Here is a 27087-nt window from a genome sequence, read left to right on the forward strand (position 1 = left end):
CTGGGCTTTGTAATATAATAGCACCCCTTTATCAAGTTGAATGGTTTATTGGAACCAGCTTGTACAGATGATTTAGTTTACCACAGCGAGGCCACTACTGCAGGGCTCTAATCTCTGTTTGGGGACTCTTCTGTAATTTTTAATGTTCCCAGTTTGGCCTAGGAGTGGGTTTGGTTTTTGGGGTGTTTGCTGGTTGAGATTTTTTGATTTGTTTTCTGTGGGGTTTTTTCTTTGCTTCATTCTAACTACATGATTTTTTTATATAACTTCAGTTATTATTTGCATTCTTTGTCCTCTTGATAAATTCTTAACATGAGAGCTGGTTCAGATAACATGCATTTTATGAGCAGATGAGTCCACTCATTTCCATCAAAACCAGGACCTGGTATTGTCCAACACAAGTCAGAAACATTTGCCAACTCCATTTATTGCATGTAGAAATACTAATATGAGAAATTTACTAGGCCAAAAATCCTCATCACTCTACAGAAAACAACAAGCTATGTCAGAGTTCTGAGACCTCACACAGACTGTGTCAGCTAACGCATGTGGTAATTTTATTTAGTAGCTAGCAAGAGTTAGATGCTGCTAGCACGGCTCTTACACTAAGTCTGTGCATTTTAACCTACTTTTTGCTGTAAAAGAAGTAAATGAAATACAACCACCCACTTGTCCCAAACAAGTTTTGGAGTGCTCAAGGAAATAGTTAGCCAAACTATGCAAACAGCCTGTTGATCATCAAGAAGTGAAAAAGTGCCCAGAAGTGCCTGGAACAAGCAGAATGTCAGCACCAACAATGGCAACAGTAACTGAGAAAATGAGAGCACGGTTTATACAGGTTACTCAGCAGTGAGGTATTCTCTACCCAACCTTTTATGGACACCTAAGGAGTACCACTGTAAGCCAGAGTCCCCCAGTACTCTGCGGTACTCTTCCCTCTGTGGAGGGAACCCTACACGCTTGCACCAGGACCATCCCACAAGCCTCTGGGAATCAAGGAGTTCCCATGGCCCTGTAGGAGGGCTACAAATAGTACAGCTGGAACTACTACACTGAACTGCCCAACCTTGCTTCCAGGCCGTGGTGTCCCTCCCTCAGGACAGGGAGGCCCTGTAAAAAACCTCTGCACAGACACACCCAGCTTCTCTCCTGGGTCACAGCATCTCCCCCCAAAAATCCAGGCAAGTTCTGTGAACTGTAAAATTGCATGCATCTGTGATCAGTGTCTTGGTATTCAAATCCACTTAGCTTCTACACTGTTATTTGGTCCTAAACCATGACATGTTGGCAGAAAAAAGCACTCCTTATAGAGCATTTAATGGAATCTCTACACATCTATGGATAATCTCTGCCTGATCTCATAATATGAATCTATCTGAGCATATTAACAACTCTCAGCTTACAGAAGAGTATTCAAAACCATATCTCTACTTTCTACAGTTTATGATTACAGTTATATACAAAAGCATTTTAATTGCTTTACAAATCAAGATTTACTATGAATATATAAAAGAACATCCAAGCAGTCTCTGTGTTACATTGAAAATTTTCCCTAAGTGAAAGACTTTTGCAAATACTAGCGTAAGATTTGCATTGGTACCAAAGAGATATTGACTTCAGATTCCCTCTCACCCCAGCTAAGTGCAGTTGCCTCCTTTACCTTCAGCTGTCAAGCAGATAGGATTTGGCTAACAAATAGTTCCATTCACCTTCGAAGATTTCCTAAAAGCACTTGTCTAGTGCACTCCTCCATCTCTTGAATAATCTTAATGAGGGTCAGGCACAAGAGGGGGGATTTCATATCCTTTATCTAAAGAAATACCCTAAAAAGAGTTAAAAAAAAAAAAAATAAAAAAAATTAAGTAAGTTTTGAGTCTGCTATTTTTTTACCCTCCAGAAGAAAATTTGACAGTAGAAAAGTCTCAGGCCAAACCTAAAAGAATTGCTAAACACCACTATATGAAATAATGTGAGGAGCAAGGATATAAAGTAAAAGATCAGAGACTAATTGGTTGTGACTTTCCAGAAATGTGTTGACAGACAGAAGCAACAAGGGAAATCCCAATTGGGTGCAAGAAAAAATTTCCTCACAATAAGCATGGCTAGACATTGGAACAACTGTCCAGAGAGGCAAACAACTTCCTATCTTTGCAGATTTCCAGATTCTTGTGTAAGTGCCTGACCATCATAATCCAACTTCAGAAACAGTAAGCTGAGCAACCTTGATCAGGAAGCAAGATTAAATGACCTCCAGAGATTCCCTCCAATCTAAAGTTTTCTATGATTCTTCTATTGCATGCCTACACACTCAGAGGAAGGGTGATAGTAGGGGTACACGGTTACAGCCTCTGCCATCACTGGAATGAAGGTCTCTGGGTACTGTCACTGGTACAGGGTACAAGCTCTACTATCAAGGAGAAAATTGGGGAAAATTGAAGAAAATCAACCAAAAAGACCAAATGACAGACATTCAAGAAAGTAAATTATTTCTACTGTCTGGTGTACAGCCATTATGTCTGCATGCAGAACTAGAAGAAATCTACATTGGCCTTGGACAGGATATTGCCCTGTGAATACCTTAGAAAACACAATCAAAGCAGCTACAGAGATGGGCATTCAGTAAATGTAGGAAACGGAAAAAAAGTCCATGTGATAAGCATATTAAACCATTTTAACAAGCGTCCTTTCTTATTAAAACGCTACCCTCATGTACTGTCAAGGTCAGCAAAGCTGACCTTGGATAGTACAACTATACAAGTACCAGTTGTGAACATTAGATACCCAGAACAGAGCTCATCTAGTTTGAATTCATGCTGTTTTCTTCTACCACATGACTTTTCTGGACTAGGTAGTTTGAATTGGCCTGGACTCCCTCAAATCAGGGTAGCTTGTCCAATACAGATAAATTTCTTCTGGTGACATGCTGGTAATTGGGACCACCAAACACATTATTGTATTGAACTCCTGTCACATGTGAAGCCAGATTCACAGAATTGGAAGCAAAGACATAATTCCAGTGGACCACAGAGCCTCCAGTATGTAAATTAGATTTGGCTAGTTCTGTGCAACAGAGCTATCAAGTGAACTGGTGAAACATACCATACGAAACCAGATACAACAGCCTGAAGTAAACTACAGTTAGTTTGTCAAACATTATAAATACAGTTATGTTGACTTAAAAAAATTATCCCTGCCAGTTAGTCCAATTTGGAAAAATATTTAGGAATGCTAGCTCATGGCGCAAAAGTTTTGCCACAGTTACAACACATGGAATGTATTAAGTGAATACTCCAAAATTCTTGTGGGATTCATTTTTTATTACAGGTCATGACAGGGTTTTTTATTTTCTCTCTCACAGCTTTTTGTCTTTTACTACCCATATCACTGTACACCAAGTGCAGGCTGGGTCTTGGAGAACTCTAACCGCTCATTCTAATTCACAACCCATTAAACACCATGACGTTCCCCAGTTCAACATCTATAAACCCACCAAACCCACAGCTATATTACTTTGTGTTGATTTCTTCCTCTCACAACTGAAGTGAAACAGTACTTAGCCACGTCAGAAACATCATCTTGCTGCAAAGAAACATCACCAATAAAGCACTTGCTGATCAGAATAATCTGGGCAGCTACAGAGAAGCAAAGTAATCTCCTACAGTACTAGCACAAATATAATAGACTAATATAGTTTATTGGTATCCACCTAGCCCCATTCAACCGTAAAGAAATTACTCTCACTGAAGAGGGATTCCTCCAATTTTAAGATACAGTCAAGAACCCCAGAATATTTTGGATTACCAAAGAGCCTTCTGGCACATTTAAAATAAGAACAGAAACATTAGCTTCACCACCATCACTGAAATTTATAGTGGGAAATTACATCTAGAAGCTGGAACTGTATCAAAAAGAAATTCCTGTACAGCATCACTCTATGCTTTTAAAACACTGCTAGTTTTTGCCCCAGAGACACGATATTCTTCAATGATGTGTGAAGTAATCTCTTGGTATACTTTGTGGTTAGGTTTACAATTCTCTTTGTCATTCTTCAAGGTAAAATGGTAGTAGCCAAAGGACTGGGTTTATATTAGAGTAGGGTGGTTTGGTTCTGTTTGCTTGTTACATTTTTGTCTCCACCAGAATCAGGTCTTCCTCTCTAAGAAGCCTTCCATTGAGCTGGCTGTCAGCAGCATGTAGTCTCAGGTTTTACCCCAGTGTCGTAGAAACAGCAATGTGTCTTGCTGAACGCATGCTTAAAGCTGCTAAATCTTACAGTAAACTAACAAAAAATACAGATACATTGAGATCCTTCATCACATCAGTGTTAACTGTTTGGTTAAGCCACATGAATTTCAAGTTCAACTTTTAAAACTCCTTGGTAAGCTAACCTTTAGCCAATAAGTCTTTTCAGAATACAGCTGCCTAAGGAACTATACAGAGCCATACTATATGGAAGCTTTTTCTTAGGAAAATTGGTAGCCCTCAAAAATTAGGATCAGGACATTTGATCTGGAATGTCCACAAAACCAGGATTAAGAGTGGCTAATTCTCAGGAAAAAATCTCTTTTTGAGGAGGATAGATACTGTTTTTTGGCCAGAGTATCTTTCCATAAGGTTATACTGATGGCAATCACCCACCCTGAAGTCTTCAAATCACAAATCATCCCTAGCACTACATTGCACAATATCATGAGCAGTCATGATGCAGCAGAGGTGATATAATGTAGTATCTAAGCAACATTTTTCCAGCTGTTACTGACACTGGCTTTGTTAAAGTCATTCTCTCCTATGGACGTTACTGTAACAGTGGCAATCAAAAACTTAACACTTGCCAAAATATACCAGCCACCACTAATCATGATGCAAAGGCAGTTCACAAAATGTTAAATGCTTTTACCCATCAAGAACCCACACCTTTTTGCTGAGGGGCTCATTTAAAACATACTTGGTCCTTTTCTTCTCCCTTTTAAGCCTGGTTATATTGTAATAACGTTGCTCAATAAGTATCAGAAAATGTCATTTTAACTATGACCACTGAATATGAAGAGCTACAGTTTAAAAATTGGCAGACTTTTTTTTTTTGATCATGCATATACATGTATCAACATCGCTATATCTCAGTTTCAGAAATACATGCAATTAGGAATCCCCCTGGAAAGCTGCCTTTAGTTGTATCTTCACAACTTATGTCTTTGATATAGATTTTAGTGACAAGAACAGTGGTATTGATTTGACCATCAACAGCAGGAAATAAATAAACATGAAAGACTAAAAGGTTACATTTTAAATTATGAGAAACTGTTGAAGAGTCTTTCTTGTATGCCACAGTCAAAAATCAGAATCAAATTGAGCAACTCATTTCAAAGACTCTTAAAGGATGATGTTTATAAATGGAAGAATAAAATAAGTTGATAATAGACAAGTTTCTGTGGGATTTTGGAAAGGTATTGAACTGCTGGTAGGACAGGTTCAAATATGTACCTTTAAAAAATATGACAAAATAACATAAATCTGATTTCACCTGCTGACAAGCTTTAGCAGATGGATAGCGTAGTTTAGTCAGACTATCAATCCAAAGATATTAAGGTGGACAGTCATGAGCAGTGCAGGCAAAAGAATGATTAAGTAGAGACTAGGATTTCAACTAGAATCTGATCGTAAGTTTCCAGTAGAAACTTTTCTAACTCCTTTGCAAAAAGGCAAATTTTCAAAACATAAGCTTTAAATAAAGGGTTGTGAATTTTCCATTCAGAGTAAGGGACTGAAAAGGATGAAGCAATGGAGTGACTTTGGAATTTTGGAAAAGGGCACTAATTCAGTGGGAATAAAGGACAGCCCTTCCTGTCTATCTTGGCCCAGGACCATTGGGCATCCTCTTCTTACCTTTCCTGCTGTCAAAAATGGAGGAAGGGCAAAAACAGCTTGACGCTGGCTTCAGTGTCCCAACCCACTGGCAGAAGAGAAAACCAGGTAAGCAAGAAAAAAAAGAAAATAAGGACATTTGGTGGTGGTGGTGTTATGAACTGTTTCCAAGGACAATTTGGAAATGTGCTTAATGGTGCGGCATAAAACATTATTAGGCAAGGAAATAAATGCCATTATCCTCTGGACACTGCTTCTTAAAACAAAAACACATTTCCCCAATATCTGCTTCTTACTTGGCCTAACATACTAATTGCTAACAAGAAACTAAAGATCTATGCCTTTAGTTACTGTTCTGAATTAAAGCACAAAGTAGAATATTTCCATCTTTATCCATGACTCAAACAGGAGTTCAGCCTAAATAGGCATTAACTGAGGATTGCAGGGTTTGTACCACTATGTTACCTATAATTCCTCTTAACCTACATAAATAAGATGACAGTGCCATGTCAGCCTTCAGCTCGTTACAACAGCCTGTTCAACCCATTGAAGGCACTGAAAATCTCCAGTGACTTCAATGGACTTTGGATCAAACCGTAAGCCTTTAAACTATTTTGGATTAATGTGGTGTCATGGTTTAAACCCAGTCAGCTGTAAATCAGCCACGCAATCTCTCTCTCACCCCTCCCCTTTTCTTCCCCCCTCCTCCTGGAGGGATGGGAATGAGAATCAAAAGAATGTAACTCCCACAAGTTGAGATAAGAACAGTTTAGTAACTAAGGTATAACACAAACCACTACTGCTACCACCAATGATAATAATGATAAAGGAAATAACAAGGGAAGAGAATACAATACCACCCGCCGATCGATAATACCCAACCAGACTGAGTATTGACTGATACCTAGCCGAACCCTGCAGTGTCCTAGCCCTTCCAGGTAACTCTCAGTTACATCCTGGGCATGATGTGCTGTGGTATGGAATACTTCTTTGGTCAGTTTGGGTCAGGTGTCCTGTCTCTGCTTCCTCCCGGCTTCCCCTCCTCCCTGGCAGAGCATGAGACTCACAAAGTCCTTGGTCAGAGTAAACATTACTGAGCAGCAACTAAAAACATCAGCGTTATCAGCACTGTTCACAGGCCGAAAGTTAAAAACACAGTGCTGCACCAGCTACTAAGAAGGAGAAAAAATGACTGCTACTGCTGAACCCAGGACAAGTGGATTTTGGCAGCTGGCCAAAGAGAAAAGGACTTAGCAGCAAGGCGGTTGCTGGGAATTTTCAGATGACAGGGGTGTGCTTTAAATTTCTCTGTTTTCCTATAGGAAGAGACTTTACAGTGTAATCTCATCAAGCCTGGCATTCTTGAATCAAAAAAGAAGAAAAAAATAAAAAAGGAAGATGTAGTTTATTATAAGAAACTATTTGTTTTAGCATAATTATTGTGTCTGTTTGAGTATTTATCTTACGGGGAGAGAAAAGCTTTATGCCTAGCTAAATACACTCTTAATGCAGGTTAAAGTATCTTCTGCTTAAGGTTTTTAAGGTTTAACTTTAATGTATGGCATTATTACTTTGTGGAAGAGAAATCAAATGTGATGTAGTGGAATCTAATGTCACATGATGTATCTAATCAAAGCTTAAGAGAGAGAATAATGCTTCATGGATAAGATCTGTCATTCAAATTGCAGCTTTTTGTATTCCTTTAAATGAATAGATGTTAAGAAGATAATCACCATTTCATGTCTCGCATCTTAGTATTGTATTAACACTCAGACACATATGCAGGTCACAGCTTCAGGGCTTGGGTTCCCTTCCCTTCTCTCACTCCTGTAATATTCTAAGTTCTAGAGAGAAAAGTGAAAAAACACGCAGTGATTTGTAAGGCTTGAAATTGGAAAATTTATTTCATTTATTTTTATCATTCAACCTACACAACTGTTTTCAATAGAGCATTTCAAAATTCACAGACAACATGTGAGATGCAGTGAATGCCAACATTTTCAGTGATTTCACTGGAATGAATCATAGGATACCATCCACTGGACTGGATGGTATCTTCTAGGCTACCCAGGTCGACCCCAGCTGCTAAGCCAGACAACCAAAGCCCAGACATAGGCATTACATTAACGTTATAACATATTTTTAATGTTAATGCTTTAATTGAATGAATTAGAGGGGGTTGGCTTTGGGGTGGATTGGTTTTGGCTTTTGGGTGTTTTGGGGAGGCAGGGTGAGTGTGGTTTGGTTGGTTTTGTTGTTGTTTGGGGCTTTTTTTTTCCACTCCCACTCTTCCCATCAGAAAGATGTTTCAGAACTTCATTTCTCAAACAGAACATAACTTCCTTTTAATTTCCATCCTAATGAATTTATGGCTGTTTTATACACATTTATTCTTATGCCAATGTGGCTCCTTTTTAATTCCTGGTTTATATTTCCTGACATAGAAAGACAGCAATGATATTTTCCCCCAGAGTTTTAGGGAGAAAAGGGTGATTATGCAGTAAAGGTTAGAGCAGAGCAGCAGAAGACACAACCAGTAGTGTCCATCTTTGCTTAGCATAGAGGAATGACAGCTTAAATTAACCAACTTTGTTATATACAAAATATAAATCAGTCCTTGTCTAAAGATGTTACGTCTTATATTGACTTCATCTAAGCTTTTTTATATGGGAACTTCAGGATTTTTTTAGGGGCAAAACCAGACAAGTTTCTGTACGAGAATATTAGCCTTCAGATTTATTTTTTTATAATTTTTGGTTGCTTCTGAGTAGTTATTCTGTCCACACCTGCCTCTTCTACAAATTCAATTCTTTTCTATTAGTGTCCACGCAGTCCCAGAACAATTAAGGATGCAGCTAAAGTATAAACCATGAATATATATGAGAGAAGAAAACAATTGAGAAAGTTTTCATGAGAAACCTTGTTTTTTTCCTTTCAAGAGACCAACTGTTCTGCTTGGTGCTCTGTTGGTCAGTTCTTCCGTGACTGAAGGGCTCCTAGTCTCCTGCCTAAACAACTGCCCAGCCTGGCTAATCAAGTAAATGAGAACTATTTCCATGCATCTTACTTTCAGAGATAATTTCTAGCTATCACTAGGTATGAAATAAAAGATGAACAAAGGAGAAAGTGACACAGATCATAGAACACACCAATAACAGAAGAAAAATGTCCCCAGTGGTACCCCACTCCAGGCGAGGTGGGGTTAAATTCAAAAGAAACTGCAATCAAATTCAGAGGAATTCTCATCTGCTGAAAACAGTTTAATCATAAAAAGATCTAAAGCCTGCATGTTCAGAAAAGCAGGAGACAAAATATTCTAAATCAAAGACTGATTCCTTGGAGCACACATTTTAAAGTATTGCCTTTAAGCAGACTAAAAAGTTTCTTATTCCACCGCATTAATAGTTCCTTCTACTGGGCTGCATTCCAGTTGCAACTGATACTCCACAAAGTTCAATACCTGCACCTTCCTGACACAAACCCCTTGGTAATTCTGTCTGAAGACACAGAGAGATGAAAGAGGCCAGGAAGGAAAAAAAAAAAAGGAAAGACAAAGAGGGGGGAGGGAACTGTGCACTGAGCATCAGAGGTCACTGTATGGGATCCGGGGAAGAGTGTAAAGTTTCTGCCTCTTTCCTCAAGTCTGCACTGTAGCTGGAATAAAAAAAAAAAAAAAAAAAAAGAGAGAAAAGAAGACCCACCACTTTCTTAAGCACTTGGTACTTGGATGCTGAGTGCCAGTACTGTCTGGAAAGGTAGTACTCAATGTACTTAGGTGTACTTCCTTAAAGAAACCCAAGCAAAAAAACCAAACCTCAAACAAACAAAAAACTCCAAACAAACAAAAAACTCCAAACAAACAAAACCCAATCAAAACCCAAAACAAATAAACAAACAACCCCCCCAAAACAACAAAACAAACTCTAACCCCATCCTATTATGACTTCATTCTACAATCCAGAATTGTGCATGTATTTGTGGCTTTAAAAAGATTGTACGAAATCCTCTCTGAACACCTCCGCAGATCATTCAACCCACTGAGAAGCTTCCAGTAATACTTAAAAAGGATATGGAAGTACATATTATATTTGCAGAAAACAGAGTAACAAACAAAAAAAAACCCATAGGCTGACATATGGCAATGCACCACAAACTGGGACATGAGAAATTTTTCCTCCCCACTGTTAAAGATATAAAAATAGGCGAGTCAAGGATTCTTATGCCCATCTAACGGGCATCCATCTCAATGCTCCACTCACAAGAGAATGTCTGTATGCACAAAATGAAACAAGTTCTCATTGATTTTCTCCCTTTCGCAAAGTAAGTCAATAACTCTACCCAGCATCAAGCTATTAGCAATTATTATACAGTTTAAGCATAATTGAGCGTACACAAGTCCATGGGACCTGATGAAATCTATCTGCAGGTACTGAAGGAGCTGGCAAATGAAGCTGCTAAGCCACTGGCCATCATATTCGAAAGATCATGGCAGTCAGGTGAAGTTCCTGACAACTGGAAAAAGGGAAATATAACCCCCATTTTCAAGAAGGGGAAAATGGAGGACCCGGGGAACTACAGACCAGTCGGTTTCACCTCTGTGCCTGGCAAAATCTTGGAGCAGATTCTCCTGGAAGGCATGCTAAGGCACATGAAAAACAACAAGGTGCTTGGTGACAGCCAGCATAGCTTCACTAAGGGAAATCCTGCCTGACCAATTTGGTGGCCTTCTACGATGGGGCTGCAGTAGTGATGGACAGGGGTAGAGCAGTTGATGTCATCTACCTGGACTTGTGCAAAGCGTTCGACACTGTCCCACATGACATCCTTGTCTCTAAATTGGAGAGTTATCAATTTGATGGATGGACCACTCGGTGGATAAAGAACTGGCTGGATGGAGGCATGCAAAGAGTTGTGGTCAATGGCTCAATGTCTGGCTGGAGACCAGTAATGAATGGTGTCCCTCAGGGATTGGTGTTGGGACTGGTCTTGTTCAACATCTTTGTCAGTGACATGGACAGTGGGATTGAGTGTGCCCTCAGCAAGTTTGCCAATGACACCAAGCTGTGTGGTCCGGTTGATATGCTGGAGGGAAGGGATGCCATCCAGAGGGACCTTGACACTCTTGTAAAGTGGGCTGATGCCAACCTTATGAAGTTCAACCATGCCAAGTGCAAGGTCCTACACCTGGGTCGGAGCAATCCCAGGCACAGCTACAGACTGGGCAAAGAAGTGATTCAGGGCAGCCCTGTGGGGAAGAACTTGGGGGTGCTGGTCGATGAGAAAATGAGCATGAGCCGGCTTCAGTGTGCACTCACAGCCCAGAAAGCCAACCATATCCTGGGCTGCGTCAAAAGGAGCGTGACCAGCAGGTTGAAGGAGGTGATCCTGCCCCTCTACTCTGCTCTTGTGAGGCCTCACCTGGAGTATTGTGTAAAGCTCTGGTGTCCTCAACATAAAAAGGACATGGAACTGTTGGAGCAAGTCCAGAGGAGGGCCACGAGGATGATCAGGGGACTGGAGCACCTCCCGTATGAAGACAGGCTGAGAAAGCTGGGGCTGTTCAACCTTGGAGAAGAGAAGGCTGCATGGAGACCTCATAGCAGCCTTCCAGTATCTGAAGGGGGCCTATAGGGATGCCTGAGAGGGAATTTTCACTAGGGACTGTAGTGACAGGACAAGGGGTAATGGGTTAAAACTTAAACAGGGGAAGTTTAGATTGGATATAACAAAGAAGTTCTTTACTGTGAGGGTGGTGGGGCGCTGGAGTGTGTTGCCCAAGGAAGTTGTGAATGCTCCATCCCTGGCGATGTTCAAGGCCAGGTTGGACAGAGCTTTGGGTGACATGGTTTAGTGTGAGGTGTCCCTGACCACGGAAGGGGGGTTGGAACTAGATGATCTTAAGGTCCTTTCCAACCCTAACTATTCTATGTTTCTGTGAATTTCAACCAAGTAGTAAAATTCAGTATGTAGAATGAATCTTTTAATCACTATACATGTATCTGGCCTCAGACAGCTTTTCCTTCTTATTCTAGCCCTTTGCCTCTCTTAGAAGAAAAGTAGGTGACTGCTGGACTTTACTTCTCTTAGAAGCTGGATGACAGGTAGAGTCTAGCAATTACATTTAGACACTAGTATTTCACACATGTATATTTCAATTTTTTTTAATTAACTTACAAAACCATAGCTTCACCCATGAAGGACACAAATACATTGACAGTTTTACTAAAAGACAAAAAGTGGCACAGGAGATAAATTTATTCAATCATCTATCAAGCCAGACTGTGGGGGAAGACAATGATATTTTGAAGCAATTAAGGTGTATATATGCAACTTGTCACAAAATATCAAGCATATGCAGTACCACTTAAGAAGTCAGTGACAGCAAATGCCAGCGAATATGCAGAAGTATGAGTTTTATCTTACTACCCTAAGTTGAGCTATACAGTTCTAAGTCCTTAAGTCACCTGGCAGGCCATTTGTACTGCACAAGGCATGAATTATGAGTCTTTGGCTCCTTAAGGTTTCTTCCTTACTGCACAGCTGCTCTCATGAGTTATATCTAGGACAAGATGGATGTTCTACAGCCTTTGCAGTGGGAAGTGAAACAAGTAGCAATCCTTAAATGACTACAAAAAACACCTTTAAGGGTTTAAACTGTGAGGAAGAAAACACGATACATATCTCTAGAAATCTATTATTTTCCAGCATTCCCTATTATGAAACACAAAATTATTTTAATAACAAGGCATAAATTGTCAATAGCAAAAGTGAAAACTACTGAAGCACATTAGCACTGATACATTAATATAAACAAAGCCCTTGTTTATATTAACAATATGCTTATGAAATATTCTTTTCTTTATATATACTTGTCACCCATGTAAATATTCAAATAATTTGCACAATTTTCAAATAGCATATTCCTTGAAACATTACAGTAAAAGGCTTAAGATTTATTTGTGTTGTGTTGATTCACATTATTTGTTTCTCTCCTTTGATCACATAAATATATAAATCCCTGCAACATTTGTAACTAAATCCATGACCATTTTTAGACCATCACTGAATGTCTAAATATTGAAATCTAGCAGTTAACAGTTTCTAGTTTGGACCTTTTTACTGATGACATTTGTAAATCATTTCTTTATGGTTCTGCTGTCTCAAATAGCAATAGATTGGCAATTCTATGGTTTCTTTCTCCATGTTGTTTCTATAACTTGTCACACAAGAGAATGGCCAGCTAATAAAACATCACAGCAGAGATAAGAAGGAAAAGAATTAAAAAAAAAAAAAAAAAAAAAGGCAAACTATATGCCTCACAGAAGCAAGATTTATACTCTCACCATGCATCTACTTTGAGTGTAAAAAGTATGGCTATTTCTTCATATTAAAATACCATCAAAATCCCATACAGCAAAAAAGTTTTCTGCGTATGGCAAAATCAAGCTTGCTCTATTTTGACTACAAATTCAACATTATCCATTTGTGGACTCCTCCATTTTACAGAGGCATTGTGAACTGGATATATGATAGAATCAGTTTCTGCCACAGGAATGGCAAGGAGAAGGAGGGTAGAATGAAGAGTTACTGGGAAATAAAACTCGTACCTAAGACAGAACAGCTGGAGAGATCTGCAGCTTCCAGGAACTAATCAGCACTGTGAGTTTCTTTCCAGAACAATTTCCTTCAAACATCACAAATTCAATGCAAGACAGGCTTAGAAAACCCAGTTAAAGAGGGATTGGGGCTCTCAACAAAAGGAGAGCCAAAGAAGCAGCATCTTTCATTTAGGCTTAGTAAGGGTTGTTGATACTTGCACTAAGAACCCAAGTTGCTTTGCAATAACAGCCCCACAAGGAAAAGGAACAGTTTAAAAATAAAACTAAGATACATAATCTCCTAGAAGAACCTATTCTCTTCCAGCCCAACGACAGCAGTAATGAGCATGAAATGCGAATGTGATTTCCCTTGGGACTACACATTATTACAAAAGACAGGCTAGATTCCTAACAGCTTTCTAGGACCTCAGGATTTCAGATCTGCTTATATGATGAATCATAGATTAAGAACAGTATCTCCCATTTATTTTGTCACATAATTTCAAACAGAACATGACTTAATGTCATATTTTCAAAGCAATCAAATTAAATCTTGGGGGAGGGAGTGGATGAGGATGGGACGCAAAACTACAACAACCATGAACCTGTTCACCATAAACCAAAACCAGCGTATTTCTCAGGATCTCAGGTCACATACACCCAACTAGCAGAATCACTTGCAAATACGAGAGGTGACAGCTTGGCTACACTGAAGTCAGAAAGGGTTCTGCTGCTGATCTTAAACTACTGGGATTTCACATCTTTTGTGACCTCATGGACTAGTGCCCGGTATTACAGCACTGGTCTGTTTAAGACAACGGTTCTGCATACAGGAGAAATCCATAATTCCTGCTCATTCATAACTTCCATAATTTGGTTAATGTAACAGAAGCCAGGGTTTAACTAGGTTATCGTGTGAAACAGGTTTAACATAGAGCTTATAATCAGCAGGATGCTCAGGAAAGCAAATAGCCTTGAAGGGATAATCACTATTTGGAAGTCAAATTATGTAAAACATATTTCCCTCTGTGTTATTGCTGCAAGTTGTTTGATTGCACCTACTATGTGTAAAGAGTGGAAATTACAGAATCTTCACCCTGAGTGGTTTAGGCTCTGTTGTTGTAATAGCTACTTAAGTTTTAAAGGGTTTACTTGCCTTTTTTCTTTTGGTCTTTCTTCATGCAGGTAAAAGCTGATAGGAGTAAAAGTAATGAGACAGGATAAAGAAATTTGCAGCCAAAGAAACTCTGCCAATTTTTCTAAAACAGATGCCAATGCTTTTGGCACCTTCTTGTAGTTGACTGAAAACTGAATCCAAATTTATCATCAAAGAGCTAGCCAGGCATGCAGATTGCACACATATCTCCCTCAAAGGAAAAGCTTACAAAGTTAGACAGCTTCACAGTATCACTTTCTCTTAAAACACAGATCAAATAAACCTCCTTCCTTCCTCCCAGCACAGACAACACTATCTGCTACAGTTTATACACAATTGTATTTCTTTTTTACTCTTCTATTATTATCCATGTATATTGTACACATAACAGACAATAAGATACACCAGAAGTAAATATAAATACACCAGAAGTAAATATATTTTGGGACCAAACCCAAAATATATGCCTAAGTTTTGTTTATAAATGACACATTCCTGCCAGTGCTTGAAAAGAGGTTAGAGAATGGGAGGCATGGATTTTGAGGTAAAAGGACAGCAGTCATTGTATTTTGCACTCTCATTCTCCCTTCTGTTTTTCCTTATGCTCAGTGTCAGTCACCAGCACGGAAAAAGCAGAAAAACCTTCACCTTCAAGTCTGAATACAGCAATCCTACTACATTCCTAAAGCAGGCTAACAAGATTTTCCTATGTAAAGTGATTAAAAATAGAAGATTTCTCAGAAATAACATTTTCTTGTAAGTATAGATTTTTCTCTATGCGTAGAATATAGGAAATTAATACTGTTGTTAGAGCTGTAATGTGTTAATATCCTGACTGAGAGTATGAATTGGCCTCAGTCATGCTAGGATTTAATTCTTAAGCTTTATATTGCATACTCATAATAGGTATAGTAATAATATAATAATATGCATAATCATAGTATGATGAAACACATTATAAGTAAAGTAGAATGTAGAATAACCTTGTATTAGCCTGCTCTTTTAACAGGCTACACAGCACATAAAGTGAGGAAGATTCTCATCTGGGGCAGAGTGTTGTAACTCTTAACCCAAAGCTAAGCAGACAGGTGTACTTGCATACGTAGAGAGAGAGGGAAAAGAAAAAAGAGAGACTGGGGAATTCTGTTTCAGTTTTATTTTACTATAACCCTACCTACTTAAGGATAAGTGGACAAACACATTTTGACAGTCCAATGTGTGTGCAAATTATACATATATATATATATATATATGGAATGCTGAGTGCATACATGTTTGTGTACAGATCCTTCGTGCAGCAATTTTCTAAAGTTCTGCTTGCTCTCTTATAAAGGAGTGTATTTTATAGGCAAATAAATTATTGTTCATTTTTCATTATAATTATCATTTCAGGAAAGCAGATTGTTGCCAAAGTCACTTAATTTTCACATTCATTTTACCAGGTGGAGATTACACGTTAAACAGATAAAAGACTCTAACTTAGAATAGGCAAATACATGTATAGTTGAATGTTATTAACTCAAGAGTTGAAGGTCATGCTTCATGTCCTTTTATAAAAAATAGCTTTCCCCTAAATCTGTATTTCTACAGTCTTATTCCATTCTCCAAGATCACTTCTTAATTTCCCCTAATTTTCAGATAAATATACATACATACACCCCAAAAGCGACTTAACCTAAGACAGCTACTTTAATAAGTTGCATATTCTCAATATAATTCCTAATGCATCACACATATAAGAGTCTCTTAGGACTCTGTTCTGCCCTCCACTATGCAGACAGCTTATTATTCAAAATATGCAATGAATCATTAATGATACACACCCGCTGAGGGGAGATCAGAATTAAGCCCTTAGTCGGTGTGTAATATTTGCTCTCAAACTTCATCTATCAGGAGCAATGGTACTTTGCTTACCATTGCCAAAAAACAAATTGGAAAAAAAATATTAAAAATTTATAAGGCCTATATGATTTCTTTCTGCAGGCTCCACACCATGTACTTGGGACAGGTGCTGAGCACTCTCCTATTTTTGCTTGTTCATAGATTTAACCCAAAAGTTATATGTGGTGCTCAATATCCATCTTTGCGGCAGGGCCCGTACTTTGAACACTACTCTTTCTCAAACAGCCTGCTATCTGCTTGCAAAAAATAAATTTAAATAAAACAAAAACAAAACCTAACCCCAAACAAAAAAACAAACAAACAAAAAACTAAGCACAAAGCAATGCCTTTCTGAAAGTACAATCCAGAAGGCAATACTAGAATACAAAAATGACTTTGAGTCAGTAGTGTCTCAGATAAATGATCCATCTAGCTGCTTCTGCTGTCTTGTCAGTCATCCCTTTTGCTAAGGTTGCATTGGTTTTGGTTTTGTTGATATGTGTTATGAAGAAGGCATAATCCCCTACTTGGACTGCTTACATCTGATCCATACAACTTAGTTCTTTTATCCATTTCTATTTCATTACTAAATCTGAAGAGAGTAGAAGGGGTCTCATAGAAAGGGAACCTCAAAAAACATGCAGTTCCAAATTACCTGGAGACAAATGACAAGCCACAGTTCTCTTTTACAACTCCTTGATTTACTTTTCGATCACATAATTGTAGTTACACAAAAAAGCTTTTAGCAATTTTGACCAAAACCTTCTTCTAGAATTAGAATATTTTCTTAGATGCTACCTACAATTATTTTGCCACAGTTGTCTTGTGAGCTAAAATAATTGGAAAAGATGAACTGAAAAAACTCATGATAATTTAACACAAGAAACACGGTCTCAATCTTCTTAATGTTTTGTCTGGGTTTTTTTTCTCCACACAGGTATTTTTTGTTAATTACTGAACACATATTATGGTACCTCATAAAGATCTTTCTCAGTGTGCCTATCCTCTTTATAGGGCCAGGCTACAAATAATAACACAACAGCACAGTAGGGTCAGACCTGTCCAGTTCTCCTCATGTTGTATTTGGATTCTCTGGATTAAAGCCTGGAAGTCTGAAAACAGTGCCCCTGTAATCCCTCCAAAAATTGCTAAGGAAAGGAAGCAGAAATGATGAGAGGGCTCTGTCATTACATCATGAACCCACAAATGCTAAGTCCTGAAATCCAGGATTTAAGAGGGTCTTCATCACCTGTGCTTAGAAGTCTGCCACATGTATCAGATACACTGCACATGCTTTATACCTGATCTACACTGGATTTGCACATTTGGATCAACTAGGTGCACAATTAGAGTTCTTTGCATATTATGCAAGTACATTGCCTATGGTCTTTCAAGGGCTTAAGAGAACTCTGAGTGAAAGCATTAACTTTCCCACACCCCAAAGCTCATCCCAAGCTTTGATAACCTTAAAGTCTGTATGTCAGCTATGAAATATATTTATGTATGACATTGTGTGTATACACACACACAGAAAAGCTGAGGGATCCTGACATTTTCACCTCTTTTTGACAGTGAAGGCAAGCAGTTTCCAATATCCACACCCTTCTTAAAACACACGTTCTTCTGAAAAGATAGAGGAACATAAGCAGCAAGAAGCTTGCTGAAACACTCCACAAAGCAGTATTCAAATATGAAAATGGTGAAGAACACATTTTGTGATAAGAAAAATCTCTAGGTGCACTGTTGCCCTAAAGTGGAGTGGAGGAGAAGAAGGGAGGAAGATTTTTAAATGGATATACGTTCCTGGCATAGCCATAAAAAATGCTTAGGAGGACAGTACAGTTCATTAGTACATCTATGAACAAGGATAAGTTTGTACTAGCAGTGATAAAGTATCTAAAGAACAGCATGATCTCATCACTGCTAGGTAAATGTCGTGTCTCAGCCCAAGGCCAACACCTTGAACAAGCACCTCACTTGTTCAATTCCAATACATGATGGAATTGAGCTGAGAGGGAGAAGGCTGCCCTATCCACCACACCACACGTTGTTAACAAAGAACTTGATGGACCTGCTGGACAAGCCCTAATCCATACTGGCTTTATGCACAGACACTGCACTGTGGTCAGATTAACAGATTTTATATAGGGAGATATTTTGGACCTACACACCTAACTGAGTCCTCCTGGTGAGCCCCTCCTGAGCTTACTCATCTGCTACCAAACATGAGACAGCTGACAGGTTTTTAAATTATGAACTCCTGTGGGTCACATTACTTAATTATACAGTACATCCAGGGATATGCACATGGGTCTTTTATGGTAAATGATATGACTGTCTTAAAAACTCATTAATATGTCATTAACCAAGCAGACATTTACTAATTAAACAATTAGCCCCTCTCTTCTATTCCTTTGTTCCACCCAGAGGTGCTCATTTACTGCAATCCCCACTCAGATTATTTTTTTTTTCCTTCTTTTAATTTCTTTTTCAGAAAAAAAAAAAAAAAGAAAAGTATCTATAAAACATTTCCTTTGCTTTTGGCTTAGTTTAAGTCAAACAGGAAACCAAAAGAAAGTCTAGATTCTCAGCTGGTGAAAATCAACTTTATCTCATGGAAGTCAAAGGAGTTATAGTGATTTACCCCACCTGAGGATTTTGCTCCAGGCTTCCCAAAGACAAGTAATGTATTGATTTCAAATGCATGTCAATATGCAGGTTTTCTCTGTGCAAACCAATAGTGATTTTTACAAAACTTCCAGAAATGCATTCATCAACCACTCTGAGCTGCATAATTATTAAACACAAACAAAACCTCCAACACCAATAAAGCAAGTATAAATATGCAAAGATCAAGGCCTGGAAGCAGATCATTCTGAATCACCATATGAAGTTGAACACCAAAGGAGCATGCTGTATTTCTACCTTTGAAATTCAAAGGACTTTTAATAAATTTACTTGAGCTGTTTTCTGCTGATAAATGTAGCTTGATCATGTTTGATGTGTTTTAACTGTGTTAAACTCTGATACAAAGGATTATCAAATATCTCAAATCAGAAGAGAGTTTCTTTTTGGAGAGAAATCCTCCGCTTCTCCTTTATGATCAAAAGGTAAAAAAATTGCATTTCCATTCAAATGGCCTTATTTTTTACTGTATATACTGTAGTTCTACTAACATAAAAATATCTCATATAGATATATAGGCTGAAAAAGAGAAAATAAATGGATGCTTCTTTCATTACTTACAAGTGTTTAATTCCTAATGGTTTTATTTACTCTTACTTACCAAACTAGTCTTTCAAAAGCACTGAATCATTTATAGAAGATTATAGAAAAAGTTCAACCAGGCACTGCAAAGGCAGAAAAACAAATCTTTTAAATGACCCATCCTCCTACTGATACACAAGGGAGAATTATGCCTTGCCTCTGATCCTTCCTGCGCTATGTTTTCACTCAGAATCACACTAAACAACAAAAGCAAAACACGTCCTAGAGTACTAGTGGATCACAGCCTATATAAAATACAGATTTACATACCAGGAATGGATAATATCTTTTCCTTGGCTTTTCACCTTCCATCTCAGGTGGACAATGTATGGCAGCTGAAGGCTGGTATAGTCCATCAGCATAAATTACCAGGGTTGATGAGGTAGCTTCAGAGTAGCTAAGAGTAGCTTGTAATACATCTCACCTTTCACCAGGACCCAGCAGGACATTAGGAAAAGACTAACAGCTTTACTGCCACGGAACATCTGGCCTAGAAAGTATGATGTAGTATGTAAACAGGCCAAATGAAAACAAACAGTATTTAAACAAAACTTGAGGAAATTCTTGCTTAGAAAGGTTCTATGCGCAGCCATGAGATGGAAGTCTTCCATATTGTCTATGGAAAAGCACAGCATGGGTAATGATAACAAAAGCTTCTCCCACACTGTATCACTGAAATGCTTCCTCTTGAACTGGAAGGGCAACAGTGATGGATTTGGTAAAGTCAGGTCCTGTCCTCCCTTGCTGGAGGTCTTGGCTCCTTCCCAGTCATATATTTGGACCCAGGATCTTTTTGGAGAGAAAAGATGACTCTATTCTTGTCAATTTAATTCTGTGGTCTGTAAGTGATCAGTTTAGTTAAAGCAATAGACACCTCCTTCACACATTCACTGTCACTGACTAGAGGTTCACTCAAACCATCAGGAACACTGAACATCCAGTGGAGCATAGTGTGTTTTCATTCACAACTACATAAAGCTTTTATGTTTAACTACAAAGTAGTTAGCATAATAATACTACATGAAGTCTGTAGTAGGCTAGACCTCTCTTACACAATATCTATGAGGAAATGACTATGTGGCAACAGTTTTACAGCAACTAGAGAGTATAAAGAAGCTACAGGCCAAATGAAAATTTACTTCTAAGGATAAAATCCCTGAGTTTTGGAGTATAGCATTTTCCCCCCCAAAGATTTCTTCCTAAATTGCCACTTATTTAGAAAACAAAGGCAAAATCTCTGAGAACAGACACACACTACAAATGAGATTCAAATCATGAATCATTTCCATAGATTTTCAAGAGGCCTCTAAACAAAACAAATACCTGTCTTCTAGCAACTCCTATAATAAGCCAAAGGTCTGCATGTGAACAAAGCCAGTCACCATTTGCTACTAGGCAAGCCACCCTTATTCCATAATCAGATAGCAAATTAAGTGTCACGACAAAACCCCACACTTGGGAACTTCATTTTCATCACTGATGCTTTCTGATACCTGTTGTATAGAAGGGCAAATTTCCAGAACTGGAAACATGGAAGAGCAAAGTAGTATTTGCGTGAGAAAGATTTTCATAAAGGAAAGATCAATCCCCCCTCCACTGACTGAAGAGAAAATTAATTACTGCAGTTGGCAGAGGATAAATGATTCCAATTTACAGAGTTGTGTAATTATAGCAGCTGCAGAGTCGACGACTGGATGCTAACTTTGAACCTCCACCCCAACATGACATTTCTACTTGCGTTTAGTTCTGCCACTTGTGAGCATGTTGAAAGTTCTCTCGCTGTGTCTTCATAATTATATGTTGGTTCAAAAATAATCATTGGCTCCATTGCATAGATGAAACCTTATCATCTGGTTCGCAAAAGGTATGTTGTATCGTCTTTGAAGTGCTGAAATCCCCACAGTGGAAAATTTATTAGGGGAAAGTGATGTTATGGCAACACAATTAATTCTGCCACAACATGTAGAATTAACTACACTGTTAAGAATTAAAGATTCAAAGAATAGTTCAAAGGAAGAAAAAAACTGTATGTCAAATCATAAAGTATAACCTTTGTAAAAGGTCTAACAACACCATAGTGTAAAGAGCCATCTCTTTGAAACATCCAAGTGGAAAAAAAAAAAGGAAAATAAATGGTTAAGGAGATGGGGAAACATCTTTAGTGCTTTTGTGGGGTTTTTGTGTTGTTTCTTTTTCTTTTTTCTCATGGGAGGTTGTCAGTTATGCTTGTATAGAGAATTCTGTTCTCTTTTTGAAGCCAAGAGGAAAGTTTTTAATCTCATCTTTAACTTTAATCCTTTAAAATATGTAAGAGATTTAGACGTGAACAGGGTAAATTTGGCAGAAGATCCTAGCTATGGAAGTAAGGTAATTTCTTTCAACTACTGATTGCCAAGGGAGTTCAAAGCCTGCCACCTAAACTATCTATCAATTCCAGCTACAAGCTGCAATCTACTGATTTTTTTGCATTTCTTTCTATTGATCAAAAATATTTAGAAAAGTCACCAGCTACAAATGAGTGAAACAATGTGATTATTACATACAGGGATGAGGGCTCTCTAGTGCTGTTGGTTTTTCCGGAATGAATGAAGAAAGATATTTTCTCAAGCAACATGCACAATAGATTCTGTGGTGACTCTGTAGTTACTTTATGCACCAACAACAAAGGAGCTGGTCCACAAGAACAATTTCAGAAAGTCTTAGAAAATTAGCAACTGAGTCAAACACTTAATTTTTAGTACAAGGAGTCTATTTTGACTCTAACAAACTGGTTTATGCCATCTAAAGGTCATATAAACCTCACCTACCAAGGCAATGTACTTATATTTCATTAGTGAAATAAATGCATAGAAGCCACAGCATAACTTTTCCCCTAAAGTACCAGTACATACATACAGACACATACTGAAAATGCTGATTTGCTATACACTACTATTACTAGGCTATTGTGGTTGAACTGGGGTCAAATCCCATGGTATACTGTAAGACCATGTTCTTGTTCTATTGAATACCTCCTAATGAGAGTAAAAAAAGTTTGTTTCTGTTTGTTTGGGTGTCCCATTCCTTAAAAAAAAAAAAAAAAAAAAAGTTTACAGCAACAATTGGAAACTAAAGATGACATTTATGTGGAAAATTGGCACAGAGTAACAACAGACCATACACAGAAATCTTTGGAAAAGGTCAACATTGAGCCAAGAAACTGAAATCTGCTTCTTCTGGTCATAGTCAGCCTCTGGTTTTAATTACTGGGGTACAAATCTATCTGTTGAACTCAACTAGCAGACTTACCCCTCTCTATTTTTACCACCCTTATTTGTTAGGCCAATTTGCACAGTTTTCAATGCCACTGTATTAACAAACCTATAAGAGAGCTGAGGCTTATTTTAAAAGGAATGACTCAAATGACTAGAGATGTCAGGTTTTGGCCCCATGAAACTGTTGTACAAAAGATGAAGCAATTATATAGTCAGATAGGCTTGGTCTGTCTACTCTTTGATGAATTCAACATGTGCCAAACCCGTGTCATATGGATGAAAAATCTAATCCAGAACAAAACGACTACGTCATAAGAATAGAAACCTAACCCAAGAGGTCCCACATCTGTTCTCAGTCACATCAGATACAGGACAAACTGAAATGCCATTGAACTCAATGCATTTTATATCAGTGCTAATAAGATTAGGATTTTACTTCCTCTCCCTCTCTTAAATAATGCACAGTGTTAGCATAATTAAACATCAATATGGAAGAAAATAAACAGTGCTGCAGTACTTAATGCAGATGTAATAACCTTTGTAAACCATTGGAGCTAATGTGCATAAGGTGTCATTGTACAGATGAAACACTTCATTATTATGCTTACACCAGCTATTGCAAAACTTTTTTAAAACATCTCAGGCAAGATCACAAGCACTGATCCTGGGTATAAGATATGCTTGATGGAACATCCTGAAAACCTTATATGAGTTATACACTTATATTATAGGTTAAACTTATGTAACTATATCCAACTCAGAATATAGGAACCTGTATTAATGAAAAACTCATCGAGAATTCACTTAAAAAAAAAATAAATCACCTGAATAAGGAATTCAGAACTTTCCAGAGATATGCAGGAACTAAATTTATCAGAGTTCTGTCAGGAGCTAGTCCAAATACCTGCAAAGTCAATTCAGTCAACTCTGGAACACCCCTCTTAAAAGTAGTATTAGCCTTGATCAAACATTAAAATAAAGAACACCTAAACAAAATGCTTTTACTTTGCCTATAATTTGCTATTAGCCCTGTTATTATTGAGGGCTTTTCTCCAAGCTTTCATCCCCACCACTGTAGCTTCTGTAGCTGAATTTTGCTCACTGTCATAATACTATGATTTGTTGCCATGGAAATTATTGCTATCTCACTAATAGAAATTTAGGCTTTTGTGGAAAGAAACAATATTATAACCTAGGAAAGCACAAGTATCTAAAACTTGAAACTGACAAAAATAAAGATGCTTGCTCTGAAAACTTAGCTAACAAATTTGGAATCGGAAAGAAGCACATTTGCAATTTTAAGCTGCTGAAAAGTCCTTGTGTGCATGAAAAACATGTTGGACACACAAAAGTTTTCCGGTTATAAGCTTACCACCTCTTACTGTATTTAGCTGGAAGAGAAAAACAGATCTATACTAACTGAGCACAATCAAGAATTTAAATAGAAAAAGAAACCAGTATATTCCTGAGCCAGAGTCAGGTTCGTTTTAACTATATATTATTGTCTTCTCATGTTTCCTATATACCTGAAAGAAAAGAGATTCCTTCAGAAGGCTCTTTCTAGAAACTGCAGATAATTCCCCCAGCACGTAATTGTTCTGAGGTCCTGGAAGGAAAACTGGGCTTTTTAATTCTTTACTTTTTGTGTCTCCTATTTTTCCAAGTGCTGTTTATGAATGCTGCTGGAATGTGTTGTGGCCATATTCACAGTGACAGCAAAAGTAATTTTGAATGCTTATACTCTTTTTTTTTTTTTTTTTAATCCTCTATACTAACATGATCTGTGTGATCTCTTAAACCTCACTTCATGTGACAATTTCATTTTTGTTATTTTATATATATTTCTCCTCTGTTTTTCCAAGTCTGCCTAGGAGAGATTCCTTAAATGTATAATTATTTCTTATTTTTCTCCACATATTGTTCTGGATCTTTACACTATAGTTCCAATGAAATCTAGACAGAAAATTTAGAACTGTATCTCTTCAGATAGACAAAAGAATCTATAAATTTTTTCTCAATAACATGCTACTTGTATTGTTTTCCTGCAGGGATACTTTTAGTTTGAAACAAGTTGTCTCATAAACAAGAATGTGTACCAGAGAATACAGACTGCTAAAAGGATCTGAACCTGCCCTGTTCAAGAAGTACTACAGTTCAGAACTTCCAGACTAGGGCTACAGTTCATTTTTCTCCATGAATCCATCACTTTGCAGAAAGAACATGGAGGGGTGAATTTCCCTCGTTTTCCTGCAGATTCTTGAAATAGAGAAGATCAGGCTGTTTAATTCCTTTTTTCTTCCTCAGGAATGAGAAATTTATATACTTAACATACAGTAAGAATGCTTTGTTAAACTGGAAAACACCATTCCTCTTGTCCCCCCACATTATCTTGAAACATGACCTCAAGATATAATTTGTAACAGATTTTGTTGAGGGAGGTGTATTCCTCCTCCTTTGTTTTATTTACTTTCATAGTTTTTCATCATAAAACAAGGGAAGGAGGGGGAAAACATGAGGAAAAAAAAAAAAAAACAACAGATAGAAAGACAAAGATGTAGATTATGAAGAGTAAATATATCCTATTACAAGCCTCAAAATAGCAAATTTCAAAGCTTTTGGATTTGTTTCATTTCTTTTGTTTTCATCATCATAATTTTCTCAGACTAATTGAGCTGACCACTATTCATTCACATATTTTCAGAAATATGAGTAGCAAAGGCTTGCCCAAACAAATATTCATGAAGGTGTTCCCACAGGATATGGTCTCACAGTTGAAAGGATAACAACAACAATATTTTATTATTAATAATAATCTGCATTTTTATTATTATTGTTATTCTGCTGTTGTTATTATTATTATTCATACACTGGAGGAAATTAATAACTATAGTTATGAACATTTCCAAAGATAAAAAAAAAGTTGTCTTTCATATAACTTCCACCCAAGAAATAAATAAAAAGACTGTAAATTTGATGACCCAGATCCTGAGACAAATCACAAAAAACAAATGACAAATTCTGTGTGTCAAGTAATCAATAAGGTTAAGGTTTGATGACACAAATAATTGTCCAAATAAAATTAAAGAGTCCACTTAAGCATCAATCTTACAATAAACTATCATTGACTTCCAGAATTATGTAGCCTCTCTGGTATGGAGTTGAAGGGTAAGGTGCTGAAAGATATCCAGCTAAGCAGGAGTGACAGATGGGGAGGAAAAAAGCCTTTTGGACGTAACTAGAAATGATGGTTAATATCAGTGAAAAGAGCTTTGGTATTGTGGAAAAGGGTGAAATAGAATCAGAGAATTATAGAATGGTTACGGTTGAAAGGGGCCTGTTTTTAACCTAAACCAGGAACAATCGTACACATACTTCAGTAGTCTCTTTAACTTTCACAGAATAGTAGCAAGAAGCAAGACATGCAGTTATACAAAACAAAGCTCCTTGCACATATCAGACATCTTTAGCAATGAGAACTTTTTCAAGAGGTTGCAATTTGCTATAGAAACATTTTGATTTTATCAAAGGTATTTTCAATCATGAAAGCAAAACAAAGTGCTGTATTTTCAGTTACTGTTATCGGAAACATTTTTGTTTGCTGAACTGAACCACAGCATTCTATTCTGGTTTTGATGGCTATCAATCTGCACCTGCCGCAGCCCACTGTCTGACATACAACTGCTGTCCCCGTTGTCTTTAGTGGGGACTGCATTTCCTATTGAACAGTGGCCTATGTTTTAATCACATAGTATGAGCCATCATGGGAAACTTAACAGCACTGATGGTCAAAATATGAAACATGGCAGCCATATGACAGCTCTCATGCATCATTATAGCATTTTGGGCAGATGCAGTGTAGCACTTTCCTTTTTTACTTTTTTTTTTTTTTTTTTTTTGCTACATTTGCACCAGTTTAAAACAAAAACAGACATCTACATGATGTCCCAAGGGACTGGTGTTCCACTTTTACCTCCACTAAAAAGGGTGGAGGTAAGTACTAAAAAGAGTTTTGATGCATTTCAGCCAAAATGAGTGCTTTGCATAAATTTCTGAAAGGGAAAAAAAAACA

This window comes from Lathamus discolor, chromosome 2, assembly GCF_037157495.1.
Source record: "Lathamus discolor isolate bLatDis1 chromosome 2, bLatDis1.hap1, whole genome shotgun sequence".
NCBI lineage: Eukaryota > Metazoa > Chordata > Aves > Psittaciformes > Psittacidae > Lathamus > Lathamus discolor.